The sequence below is a fragment of the Panicum virgatum genome, chromosome 1K (genome assembly GCF_016808335.1).
Source record: "Panicum virgatum strain AP13 chromosome 1K, P.virgatum_v5, whole genome shotgun sequence".
Lineage (NCBI taxonomy): Eukaryota > Viridiplantae > Streptophyta > Magnoliopsida > Poales > Poaceae > Panicum > Panicum virgatum.
In genome coordinates, this window is record NC_053136.1 from 47,380,021 (window position 1) to 47,394,449 (window position 14,429).

The following is a 14,429-nucleotide window of genomic DNA, read 5'->3' on the forward strand; positions in this document are numbered from 1 at the left end:
CTCCTTCTCAGCCTGAGGTGCTCCGTCCGTCCGTCGTACGCTCCACTCAGCCAGACCTGACTCCCGTCACGTCTGCTCCTCCGACGGACTCCACGGTCGTCACTGCGCTAGCTTCTACCGCTACACCAGCTACTTCTGCTGCTCCGACGACTCCGGTCGAGCAGAAGTCCACTTCGGTCGACGACGACTGGACGGACGACGACGCCGACGACTCCGCCGCTCAGTTCTCCACCGGACCCAGCCAGAAGACCCCGCCTTCTCCAGCTCAGGACTAGATCGCCTTCCTTTTTGGTGCTTTGTTTCCAAAGGGGGAGATAGATAGGGGGAGTAGAGATAGGGGGAGCTTGGTGGTTTGTGGCGTGTTTGGATCTTCATGGATTTTGTGTATGGACATGTTATTTGGATATTGTGTATGTTCTGAGTTGACATGTCCCTACATGTGCTTTATTTTGTAATGCATGCTTGTTTATCTCTTTCATTTTCTTATAGTATGTATCTCTACCTTGTGTTGTCATCAATCACCAAAAAGGGGGAGATTGTAGCGCATCTAGGCCGATAGATGCTAATGGTGAGTTTCGGTGATTAATGACAACCGTATGCGACTAACGTGTGTTTTAAAGGAAAGCTCAATAACTGGATTAGTCTCATATGAAATATGAAAGGAGACCCCTCAATTCGAAACAATCATGCGTACCAATGACTCAATTTGAAAGATTAAGGACCTTTCTAGTCTCAAGTGTCACAAGGAGTTGAAGGACACTTGTTTTAGTTAGGTTTTATAGTTTCTAGTTCTTGATCGTACTATTAAGAGGGGTTCATGAGTTAGTAGCTTGATCAAACTTGAGTTAGCCTTAGAAATCTTGCACACTCACTCAAAAACAGCAAAAGATGGTCAATAGAAGTCAATACAACTCTTGGAAGAAGAAACAATCAAAGTCACATTCGAATCCAAGTCAAAACAGTTGAATACAATGAAAAACAGCAGCACCGGTTGAACCGGTGACCTATCATCGGAGCATCCGATGCATGGCGGAAGGACCGATGCCCTGTCGGTCTATCTTCTCTGGATGAAGGCAGAAATCAAGTATGGCACCGGTTGAACCGATGGTCAAAAAAATAAGCACCGGTGCAATGGAAGTTCTTTGTTCCAGAGAGCATGTTTTGGTGGAATTCAACCTCTCTTCAGCACCGGTTGAACCGACGCTTCAGAATCAAAGCACCGGTGCATTGGATGTACTTTGTTCCAGAATGCTTGTTTGAGTTGATCAGTGAACCTCTTCAGCACCGGTTGATCCGATGCCCCTACGGAGCATGCACCGGTGCAATGACGCAAGCGTGGATACTGTGTCAGAACTCCAACGGCTACTTCTTTGACACAGAGAGACCGGTTGAACCGATGCCAATACTTTCTATACCGTCGGTTCTTCCGGTGGTCACGGTTTTTCTGCAGAAAACTTCCAACGGCTATGTGACCTCCTCCACTCTATATAAGGGTACCCCCTGGCTCATTTCAGTTGCCTTTGACACCTTGAAAACCTGAGGCCACCCTTGAGAAGAAGAGAAAGAGCTTTGAGCAAAAGAGAGAAGATCTAGTGCTTTGTTTGTACTTCAACCTTGAAGATTTCATCCTTTGCAAATGTAGCAAGTGTGCTTGAGCTAGGGCCAACTGAGTGTAGGTCAAGTGAAGGCTTAGGAGCTTGTTACTCTTGGTGTTTGGCAGCACCTAGACGATCTTGGTGATCGAAGTGTTTCTCGCGGAGCTTGCCAAGGATTGTGGGAGCCCGGAGAAGAAGATTGTACGTGGCTTGAGCTCCACCACGCCGGGATGGTGAACGGAGACTCTTAGTGAGCGCCCAAGTCTTGGTGACATGGGAGGTGACAAGACTCTTAGTGAGTGTCACAACGTGGATTAGGGGTGTGTGCCAACACATCGACACCACGGGAAAAATCCGGTTGTCTCTTGCACTCTCTTTCATTTCAAGCACTTACTTTCATGCATTCTTTCATGTGCTTGACCTTAGAGATCATAGCTTAGCTCTACCTTGCTTAGTTTCATATCTTTGTTAGCTTGTGTAGTTTGCTTTGTTTAGCCGGTTGGTGAAATTGAGCCTTACTAGCATTGCATAGGTTAAGGTTGTTTTATCTATCTTAGAAATTTGAAAAAGGCCCAATTCAACCCCCCTCTTGGTCCATCGATCCTTACAATTGGTATCAGAGTCTCGTTGCTCATTTGGATCATTAGGCTTCACCGCCTAGAGCTATGGCCAAGATGGGAGGTTCGCCGCCTCACTTCGAGGGCAAGAACTTTGCCTATTGGAAAGTTCGTATGGCCGCATACCTTGATGCGATTGCCCCCGAAGTGTGGATGGCAACAAAGACCGGATTCACCGGAACTCCCACCCCGGAGCAATTAAAATGGAACGCTAAGGCTAGAAATGCAATTTTCGAAGCCATTAGTGAGGAAGTCTTTGCTAGAGTAAATGGCATGGACTTAGCAAGTGAGATATGGAAAGAGCTAATTGAAATTCATGAAGGCTCCACAAAAGTCCGTGAACAAAAATATCACTTGTTTAGAGCAAAATATGATTCCTTTAAGATTCTTGCTCATGAAAATTGCAATGATATGTATTCTCGCTTGAATGTCATTGTCAAGGACATTAACACTCTTGAAGTTTCTAAAATTGACAGTGGCTCCATCAACCGCAAGATTCTCATGCTCCTTCCGAAGCCCAAGTACAACATTATCAATGCTATGCTTCAAAAAGAGAATCTTAATGCAATGGAAGTGGGAGAGCTTGTGGGCGAAATTCGCGCTCATGAAATGGGTATCCTTGGTATGTCCGAAGAGCCAACAACAAGCAAGTCAATTGCTCTCAAAACCAAGGCCAACAAACCCCGCAAGCTCAAGATCGTCAAGCAAGAATCAAGCTCAAGCAATGAAGAAGAGGATCATCATGAGAGCTCATCCGATGAAGAAGATGATGGAGAACTTTCTCTCATGATGAGAAAGTTCACACGCTTGAATGACAAGATCAATAAGAAGGGTTTCAACTTCGACCCCAAAAGAAGAATGTTCCGGCCATGGGGAGATGTCAATAACAAAACTTGCTATAATTGTGGAGAAAAAGGCCACATCTCTCCCAATTGCCCCAAGCCGGACAAGAGAAAGAAGGACAACAAAGGCAAACATCGCCATGATTCAAGCGATGATGAAGAGGATGAAAAAAGGAACAAGAACAAGAAGGTTGGGAAGAAGAAGAGCCATGACAAGAAAACCAAGCTCTTCCCAAAGAAGAAAGGGCACACCAAGAGAAGCTTCTTGGTGGAAAAACAAGAGTGGGTGACCGATGTCTCATCAAGCGAAGATTCAAGTGATGAAGAAGACATCGTCACCATCGCCCTCACAAATGAAGAACCACCACTACCCCTGCCTCCTATGTGCCTCATGGCAAAAGGTAACACCAAGGTATGTGAGGTGGATAGTGAGGATGATAGTGATGAAGAGCTTGACCCTTATGAATTCACTAACCTCATTAATGAGTATACATCCGTCATCAAGAGGGAAAAGAGCAAAGTCAAGATTCTTGAGAGCACTCATGCCAAGTTAGAGCTTGCCCACTCCGACTTGCTTGCCAAGTACAATGACTTGCTCAAAGAGCACAATGAGTCACTTGTACTTGCTAAGCAAGTTGAAGAGAGCCACAAAAAGCTTAAACAAGAGCATAGAGAGTTGGCTCACAAATATTAAGAACTTGAATTTGCCTATGAAGCAATTGACCCAAGTCTTGAGAACTTTGCTCATGAAACTATTGAGAAGGTCAATGCTTCTACTTCATGTGATGACCTACTCATTAATGCAAATGCTACTAATGCTTTGCCCAAACTTGTACCTTCTAGGGAAAAGAAATTGATGGATCAAGTGGCAAGCCTCAAGAGTAGTGTGGAAAAGCTCTCAAGAGGAGAATACATCCACAAGGAGATTCTCTTCAACAATGCCCGTGACTATGGCAAGAGAGGTCTTGGTTCATTTCCGGAGCCAAATCAAGGCACTACTCCTTCTCCGGAGATCAAGATTAGCTTCATCAAGGAAGTTGGTTCATATTGCCAATATTGCCAAGTCACCGGGCACCACACTAGGGAGTACACCTTACCATCACGTCCTCTTCCCACTTTACCTAAGAATTACTCATCAATGTTTCAAAATAACCATTTTCTCTTGAGTAAAGTGAAGGGCAAGGTGAAGGCCAAATTCATTGGCAAAATTGCTAAGGAGTCAAAGAAGAAGCTCCCCAAGCAACTTTGGGTCCCAAAAGCTCTTGTCACACATGTGCAAGGCCCAAAGCTTGTTTGGGTTCCTAAAACTCAAAAGTGAATTCTCATGTGTGTAGGTGAACTACAAAGCCGGTGGAAAATATTGAGTACTTGATAGCGGTTGCTCTCAACACATGACCGGCAATGATAGCATGTTCATCTCTCTTGAAGACCCCGGCGATCATGAACATGTCACCTATGGTGATAACTCAAGGGGGAAAGTCTTAGGTTTGGGTAGAATAGCAATCTCTAAAGATTTATCTATTTCTAATGTCTTGTTTGTAGAAGCACTAAGTTTTAATCTTATTTCAATTGCTCAATTGTGTGATCTTGGACTAACGTGTACCTTTGACAAGAATGGTGTTGTAGTAACTCTTGAAGAAGACAAGTCAATGGTATTCACGGGGTTTAGGCATGGCAACATCTATTTGGTGGATTTCTCTTCAAAGCAAACAAGCACCATGAGATGCCTCTTCACCAAGTCGTCTCTTGGGTGGCTTTGGCATAGAAGAATTGCTCATATCAGCATGAGCAACCTCAAGAAAGCCCACAAGAAAGGGATGATCACCGGCTTGAAGGATGTCACGTTTGACAAGAACAAGCTATGTAAAGCATGTCAAGCCGGGAAGCAAGTCGCAACACATCATCCCATCAAGACGATGTTGTCTACCTCCAAGCCGCTCGAGCTACTTCACATGGATCTCTTTGGTCCAACTACATACAAGAGCATTGGTGGTAACCTCTATTGCCTAGTAATTGTTGATGATTTTTCACGTTACACTTGGGTTATGTTTCTAGGCGATAAGGGTGAAACTCCGGAACTCTTCAAGACATTTGCAAGAAGAGCTCAAAGGGAGTACAACTCCCCAATTGTGAAGATCCGGAGTGACAACAGCACCGAGTTCAAGAACATGAAGATTGAAGAATGGTGCGATAAAGAGGGCATCAAGCATGAGTTTTCCGCCACCTACACGCCTCAACAAAATAGAGTGGTGGAAAGAAAGAACAAGACACTCATCACCCTAACAAGAGCAATGTTGGATGATTATGGCACGTCCGAGAAGTTTTGAGCAGAAGCAATCAACACGGCGTGTCATGCATCAAACCGAGTGTATCCCCACCGACTCCTCAAGAAAACTCCATATGAGCTCATCACCGGGAGGAAACCAAATATATCCTACTTTCGAGTCTTTGGTTGCAAATGCTTCATTTACAAGAAGAAAAGGCTCGGTAAGTTTGAGAGTAGATGTGATGAAGGTTTCTTTCTTGGTTATGCATCAAACTCCAAAGCATATAGAGTATTCAATCAAACCTCCGGGTTAGTTGAAGAAACATGTGATGTGGAGTTTGATGAATCTAATGGCTCCCAAGAGGAGGTTGTTGGCTATGAAAATGTAGGTGATGAGGAGATTGATGAAGTATTGAAGAAGATGTCCATTGGGGATATCAAGCCGGAAGAGGTGCATGAAGGTAATGATCAAGGGGGAGGATCTTCCTCATCTACACCAAGCACCTCCACGGCGCCCCAAGTAGATGAAGATCAAGAAAAAGATGATCCACTACCTCAAGAAGATGTGCCAACACCAACACCCCAAGTCCAAGAACAAGAAGAGCAAAGTGTTCCACAACAAGCACAAGTCACACAAGATCCACCCCAACAAGCATCCACGCAAATACCGCTAGTGAAGCATGGTCGCATCTCCAAGGATCATCCAATTGGTCAAATCATTGGTAGTCCTTCAAAGGGAGTAAGAACTCGCTCTAAGCATGCTTCATTTTGCGAATATTACTCGTTTGTTTCTTGTATTGAACCCACTAGCATAGAGGAAGCGCTTGAGGACTCGGATTGGGTGATGGCCATGCAAGAAGAATTGAACAATTTCACCCGCAATAAAGTTTGGGTCCTCGAAGCTCCTCTGAAAGACAAGAACATCAATGGCACAAAGTGGGTCTTTCGAAACAAGCAAGATGAACATGGGGTGGTGATACGCAACAAAGCAAGACTTGTGGCAAAAGGATTTTCTCAAGTCGAAGGTTTGGATTTTGTTGAAACCTTTGCTCCGGTCGCAAGACTTGAAGCTATCCGCATCCTTCTTGCTTACTCTTCACATCATAACATTAAGTTATATCAAATGGATGTGAAAAGTGCATTCTTAAATGGCGTTATTAACGAACTTGTTTATGTTGAGCAACCTCCCGGGTTTGAAGATCCAAGGAATCCTAACCATGTTTATAGGTTGCACAAGGCACTCTATGGACTCAAACAAGCTCCAAGGGCTTGGTATGAGAGGCTTCGTGACTTCCTAATCATGCAAGGCTTCAAGATCGGGAGGGTGGACACCACGTTGTTCACAAAAGACGTCAACGGGGATCTTTTCATTTGTCAAATTTATGTTGACGATATTATCTTTGGCTCAACTAATGATGTACTAAGCCATGAGTTTGCTAGCATGATGTCTAGGGAATTCGAGATGTCCATGATTGGCGAATTGACCTTCTTCTTTGGTTTTCAAGTCAAACAAATGAAGGAAGGGACATTCATCCATCAAGAAAAATATACTAAAGATATTTTGAAGAAGTTCAAGATGGATGAGTGCAAGCCAATCAAGACACCCATGGTAACCAATGGGCATCTCGACTTGGATGTGGACGGTAAATCGGTTGATCAATCCCTCTATCGTTCTATGATAGGGTCTTTGCTTTACCTTACCGCATCTAGGCCCGATATAATGTTTAGTGTGTGCTTGTGTGCCCGCTTTCAAGCAAACCCAAAGGAATCACACCTCTCGGCTGTGAATAGGATCCTTCGGTATCTCAAGCACACCCCAAGCATAGGCTTGTGGTACCCCAAAGGCGCTAGCTTAGATCTCTTGGGATACTCGGATTCGGATTTTGCCGGAAGCCGTGTGGATCGCAAGAGTACCTCCGGGGGTTGCCACTTGCTTGGGCGTTCTCTAGTTTCTTGGTCGAGTAAGAAGCAAAATTCCGTGGCCTTGTCCACTGCGGAAGTGGAATATATAGCGGCCGGTGCATGTTGTGCCCAAATCCTATATATGAAGCAAACCCTTTTGGACTTTGGTGTGAAACTAGATAGGATCCCACTCCTTTGTGATAATGAAAGTGCCGTAAAAATTACCAAAAATCATGTTCAACACTCTCGCACAAAGCACATTGATATTCGCCATCACTTCTTGCGTGATCACGAAGCTAAAGGAGACATATCTCTTCAAGGTGTGAGATCCGAGAAGCAATTGGCGGATATTTTCACAAAACCTTTAGACGAGAGTACTTTTGTTAGGCTAAGGAATGAGCTTAATGTATTAGATGCGGCAAACGTCATGTAAGTTGCCTTGTCATATAGAAAGATGCATACATATAGGACACTTGTCTAACCTTGTCAAGATAGCGATGAACGTGGGTCTTGCATGAGCCGGTGGTCTTTGTTTCGCTCATGGCATGAAGAATGGTTCATCATGAAGAAGCTTGCCAAGGGTTCAAACTTGACAAGATAGATTTAATTTTGTGCAATGCATGTGCCTGTCATATAGAATGCATCCATGTCTATTTCTTGCTTTGCATTGGCATTGCATCACGTTAGTAGTATCACAAGGGAGCAAATCACACTTCGAGAAAGATATTCATGCTAAATATGAAATATCATCTCTACAAGGGTGATAAGATCAATGTTGCGCTTTCATGCCTATTGAGTCACGTCCTATCGAACTTAAAGGTTTAATCTCTAAGTTCATAGGCAAAGTGGCTCATACATTTGGTTTTTGTGTTTAAACCTCGCTTGGATCTTAATTTGCCTAAGTTAATATAAAAGCTTGCGAGCATGTAGTATGAGTGTTTGAGGGGTGAGGCTGTCTCTCGAAAATAGTCCAAATTGGGTGTTTATGGCTTTGGCTTTGAAAATTTGGATCAGAAGTAGAGTTTGTAGTTCAGCAGAAAATTTCCTTAACCACCGGTTAAACCGACGCCTGGTTTTTTACACCATCGGTTCAACCGGTGCTTAAGTCTTCGTGGCTCGGTTTCTGCTTCGCCTCTGGAACAATCTCTGCCCGTTACTCCGATGGCCATCGGCGCATCCGATGGTTGGCGGATGAACCGACGCCTAAGCATCGGTTCAACCGGTGCTCCAGCGTGGAGTAATAGCCCTTGCAGAGTCTCTGGACTTTACTCCTATCAATGCATCGACGCCCGTCGGAACGTCGGATGTTCCGACGCCTTAGTAACGGTTCTTCCGGTGCCCTTTGTTGACCACGCTTTCAACTCTTTCAGATCTGTCAACATTACACCGGTAAAAACACCGATGCACATGTATCTGCACCATCGGATCTTCCGGTGCTTAGGGTTGGCGGGCCCGCTCGTTCTGTTTTCACTTAGCCTTTCCACGGGTCCCACGCGTCAGCTTCACTCGGTCTTTCTTCCTCCTCGCGAAACCGCCGCCTCTACACCACCGCCCGTACGCCGCCGCCGCGCCCGTACTCTCCACTGCAAGCCGCCGCCGCTGCTACTCCTCCGCGCTGCCTCCCGCGCACGCTCACACAACCGCGCGCCGCTGCTCCTGCGCCGCTGCTCCGCAGCCGCTCGCGCCGCCCAGTTCCGCGCCTGCGCGGCCTGCAAGCCACCGACCGCGCGCCGCCGTCATCCTCGTTCAGCGCCGCCTGCACTGCTGCTCCTCTTGCTCCACTCCTTCCCATTGCACGAGCGTACAAGTCAAATTTGAGTTCCGTCCACCCTTGATCCGAGTGCACGCCAAGTGTTCGAGGAATTGCCACTTAGGCCGTTTTCGTCGTTTTTCATCCCCGTTTTGCAAGGGTATGGCCTACACACTCTTAAGCATGTGATGTATCTTAGTTTTCTTATCCTTGACACACATGTTCACATATGACTCTTGCCTCTCTCACACACATCTTGGCCCTTGACTCGATGTGATCTAGTTTGTTCTTTTAAAAGGTTATCCACTAGATTTCTTGTCATAAGCTCAAATCGAATTCATGTTTTGGTTCTATGTCAGATGGCTGGTGACAAGAAGGGCAAGGGTAAGATGGTTGTGCAGAAGAAGAAGAAGCGCACCCGTGAGGACCGCGAGCGAGAGCAGGCTGAGGCAGTTGCAGATGCAGCAGATAGGCAGGGATCGCTCAGGATCAGGGATCCTCAGGTTCAGGGGGAGCCACAGCAGCAGTTACGTCGCTCAGGACGTACTCAGACAGCTCAGGCCACACCTGAGTCCCGCTCACGTCCACGGACTCGAGGTGGTGGCACACAGAGGGGAGCAGGTCATGCACCGCAGCAGCACACCGACAGTCAGACTCAGACAGGTGGTCAGGACAGTGGTGAGGAGCTGCCCGAGGTTGAGTTGTTCGATCTCAGGGGTATTCCAGGACCTAGGGTCAAGAGACTGAGATATGTGACCCCTGAGCAGTGGTTTCTCGAGCAGAGAGACGTTGGCGTTGATCGTCGCTTTTACACTCTGCTCCAGGAGTCTTTTTACCACACGTACTGCCAGTTGGATATCAAGATCAGTGAGCACAAGATGCTCCACTGGGTGGCTATGCGTGTAGCAGCAGGTGGGACTCCAGTGCTTCCTCTCTTTGAGAGATATGTTGGATTGCCTGCTCTACTCAGTGAGAGGTCCAGGTACGTTCGAGAGTGGGTTCGAGTCTTCTACGCCACTCTGTTTATTGAGGAGGACCGGCAGTTTATTGACTTCATGTTCCAAGAGAGGCACCATCGTTTGACCCGAGCACGACTAGCTACCTTTCTTGGAGTTCAGATTGCCGAGGAGCCACACTTCGTACACTATCAGGTTTATGGCAGCACAGTACCTCCTCGTCGTCCTCATGAGTCTCACGTCCCGTCTGACGAGGAGATCAGTATTCTCTTTCAGCAGCCATTCCTACCTGGCACACCGAGGACTCCGGACAGGCTGACTCCCATGGCACACTCTATCCATCTAGCTTTGAGGAAGAGTCTGTTATTTCGGATTGGATACAATGAGGGGATCACAGCTCTGCAGCAGTGGCTTCTACTTTATATCATGACAGGTCGTGACTTTGACCTAGTCGACTTCTTTATCTGCGAGCTAGAGGATGTGATTCTGGATGGGATGACAGTTCACCGTCATCATCCGTTTGCTCATTGGATCTGTTGGATTCTGGCTCAGCTAAGTCAGAATGAGCATATGGATGAGCTGGAGCACTCGAGGACACACTTCAGTTTTTACTCACCAGCTACTCCTCGAGACGGTCGTCGTGGCTCGAGAGGCCAGCGCCGAGCACAGCGGGTTCTGGATGAGCGTTTCTTGGCTGAGGGCAGAGTTGCAGATGATCCGACAGCAGCCGAGGACGCTTCACTAGCAGCAGCAGAGGCCCAGCTCCCACACTACCTGATCACTGACTCAGAGGACTCGGAGGATGACAAGGATTTCATTCCCACTGTTACCGTCCCTCGAGGAGCTCATGATGATGAGGCAGGATCTTCTGGTGCGGCACGAGCCCCCGCTCCTCCAGTCTCCACTGCTCAGGTCACTCAGCCCGATGCACTCGCTACCATTCTTACTCGGCTATCAAATCAGCAGGACAGATTTGCTGCAGCTCAGCTGAGCATGCAGGCCGAGCAGGCTCATCAGCAGGAGGCCCAGACACTTGTTCTTGAGGGCATTCGGCGGCAGCAGGAGGCCATGAGGCTACAGCTACAGCAGCAGTCCCAGATACAGCAGCAGATGTTCACATTCTTCTCGGGATGCTTCGGTCAGTTGTATTGTCACACTGGACTGCCTGAGCCTCAGCTTCCTACACCCCAGCAGATCCAGTTCGACCCCACTGCTCCCCCTCCACCTGTTGGCGGATTTGTGCAGACACCCTTGTCATCTTTCCCGATGTCACCACTTCTTCAGACCGGGTTGTTTGCCAGTCCTGTTCCTACTGCTGCTCCGGCTCATGCTTCTCAGCCTAGTGTTTGGACTGCCGAGCAGCGTGCAGAGTTTCATAGATAGCAGCAGATCCTACACCAGCTTCAGCACCCCTCGGCTCAGTCTCTCACGTTCGACTCTCCTTCTCAGCCTGAGGTGCTCCGTCCGTCCGTCGTACGCTCCACTCAGCCAGACCTGACTCCCGTCACGTCTGCTCCTCCGACGGACTCCACGGTCGTCGCCACGCCAGCTTCTACCGCTACACCAGCTACTTCTGCTGCTCCGACGACTCCGGTCGAGCAGAAGTCCTCTTCGGTCGACGACGACTGGACGGACGACGACGCCGACGACTCCGCCGCTCAGTTCTCCACCGGACCCAGCCGGAAGACCCCGCCTTCTCCAGCTCAGGACTAGATCACCTTCCTTTTTGGTGCTTTGTTGCCAAAGGGGGAGATAGATAGGGGGAGTAGAGATAGGGGGAGCTTGGTGGTTTGTGGCGTGTTTGGATCTTCATGGATTTTGTGTATGGACATGTTATTTGGATATTGTGTATGCTCTGAGTTGACATGTCCCTACATGTGCTTTATTTCGTAATGCATGCTTGTTTATCTCTTTCATTTTCTTATAGTATGTATCTCTACCTTGTGTTGTCATCAATCACCAAAAAGGGGGAGATTGTAGCGCATCTAGGCCGATATATGCTAATGGTGAGTTTCGGTGATTAATGACAACCGTATGCGACTAACGTGTGTTTTAAAGGAAAGCTCAATAACTGGATTAGTCTCATATGAAATATGAAAGGAGACCCCTCAATTCGAAACAATCATGCGTACCAATGACTCAATTTGAAAGATTAAGGACCTTTCTAGTCTCAAGTGTCACAAGGAGTTGAAGGACACTTGTTTTAGTTAGGTTTTATAGTTTCTAGTTCTTGATCGTACTATTAAGAGGGGTTCATGAGTTAGTAGCTTGATCAAACTTGAGTTGGCCTTAGAAATCTTGCACACTCACTCAAAAACAGCAAAAGATGGTCAATAGAAGTCAATACAACTCTTGGAAGAAGAAACAATCAAAGTCACATTCGAATCCAAGTCAAAACAGTTGAATACAATGAAAAACAGCAGCACCGGTTGAACCGGTGACCTATCATCGGAGCATCCGATGCATGGCGGAAGGACCGATGCCCTGTCGGTCTATCTTCTCTGGATGAAGGCAGAAATCAAGTATGGCACCGGTTGAACCGATGGTCAAAAAAATAAGCACCGGTGCAATGGAAGTTCTTTGTTCCAGAGAGTATGTTTTGGTGGAATTCAACCTCTCTTCAGCACCGGTTGAACCGACGCTTCAGAATCAAAGCACCGGTGCATTGGATGTACTTTGTTCCAGAATGCTTGTTTGAGTTGATCAGTGAACCTCTTCAGCACCGGTTGATCCGATGCCCCTACGGAGCATGCACCGGTGCAATGACGCAAGCGTGGATACTGTGTCAGAACTCCAACGGCTACTTCTTTGACACAGAGAGACCGGTTGAACCGATGCCAATACTTTCTATACCGTCGGTTCTTCCGGTGGTCACGGTTTTTCTGCAGAAAACTTCCAACGGCTATGTGACCTCCTCCACTCTATATAAGGGTACCCCCTAACTCATTTCAGTTGCCTTTGACACCTTGAAAACCTGAGGCCACCCTTGAGAAGAAGAGAAAGAGCTTTGAGCAAAAGAGAGAAGATCTAGTGCTTTGTTTGTGCTTCAACCTTGAAGATTTCATCCTTTGCAAGTGTAGCAAGTGTGCTTGAGCTAGGGCCAACTGAGTGTAGGTCAAGTGAAGGCTTAGGAGCTTGTTACTCTTGGTGTTTGGCAGCACCTAGACGATCTTAGTGATCGAAGTGTTTCTCGTGGAGCTTGCCAAGGATTGTGGGAGCCCGGAGAAGAAGATTGTACGTGGCTTGAGCTCCACCACGCCGGGATGGTGAACGGAGACTCTTAGTGAGCGCCCAAGTCTCGGTGACATGGGAGGTGACAAGACTCTTAGTGAGTGTCACAACGTGGATTAGGGGTGTGTGCCAACACATCGACACCACGGGAAAAAATCCGGTTGTCTCTTGCACTCTCTTTCATTTCAAGCACTTACTTTCATGCATTCTTTCATGTGCTTGACCTTAGAGATCATAGCTTAGCTCTACCTTGCTTAGTTTCATATCTTTGTTAGCTTGTGTAGTTTGCTTTGTTTAGCCGGTTGGTGAATTGAGCCTTACTAGCATTGCATAGGTTAAGGTTGTTTTATCTATCTTAGAAATTTGAAAAAGGCCCAATTCACCCCCCCTCTTGGTCCATCGATCCTTACAATAGCGGAAGTGGTTGACTCAAGGTTCTTTAAAGATAAGGTCATAGACCCATGGTCAGATGGTTTTATGTGCACAGAATGTACATTAGTGTCTAAAAGAACTCCTTGTTCCTTCATCCAGTTCATGCCAAGTATAATATCCACTCTTTGAGTTGGGAGTATTATAAGATGTGCTATAAATCCATTTCCTTGTAACTGGAGAGGCACTCGCCTGACAATTTGGTTGGTAATTAATTGGCCCCCGGGCGAATGAATATTGTATGGATTTGGCATGATTTCTATTTTCAATCCCAGCCTAATGGCACACTCCTTGCTAATGAATGTATGAGATGCCCCAGAGTCAAGCAATATGGTGATGGGACGATCGTTTACAGAAAACGTACCCGCCATCACTGGAGCTCCCTCAGGAATACCCTCGAGGGTGGTGTAGTGCACTTGTCCCAGCTTGAAATGAGCCACATTCTGCTTCTGGCTCTGCTGACCGGACTGCTGGCCCTGCTTTGGTGGCATCGGGCAGTTCCGTGCTAAGTGCCCCAGCTGTCCACAGTTGTAACATGGAAACAAATTTGGGCGTACCCCCGGCTGCTGCACCCAGACCTTTTGCTCGCTCTGCTGAGGAACATGAGGCCTGACTACCCCCCTGCGGCTGTGGTGGCTGAGGTGGTCGATATCCCCACTGTTGATGTGGTGTCCTGTACACAGACTGGTGCTGGAAGGGGGCTCGCTGTGGCCCAGACTGCACGAGGCGGAACTTCTGTGGGTTGCTACTAGTGGATCTCGCTGCCGGTGCCTTTCTTTTCTTTTCTGCTTTATGAGCTAGATGGGCATCCTCCTGCACGATAGCCCCATTGACTAGCTCG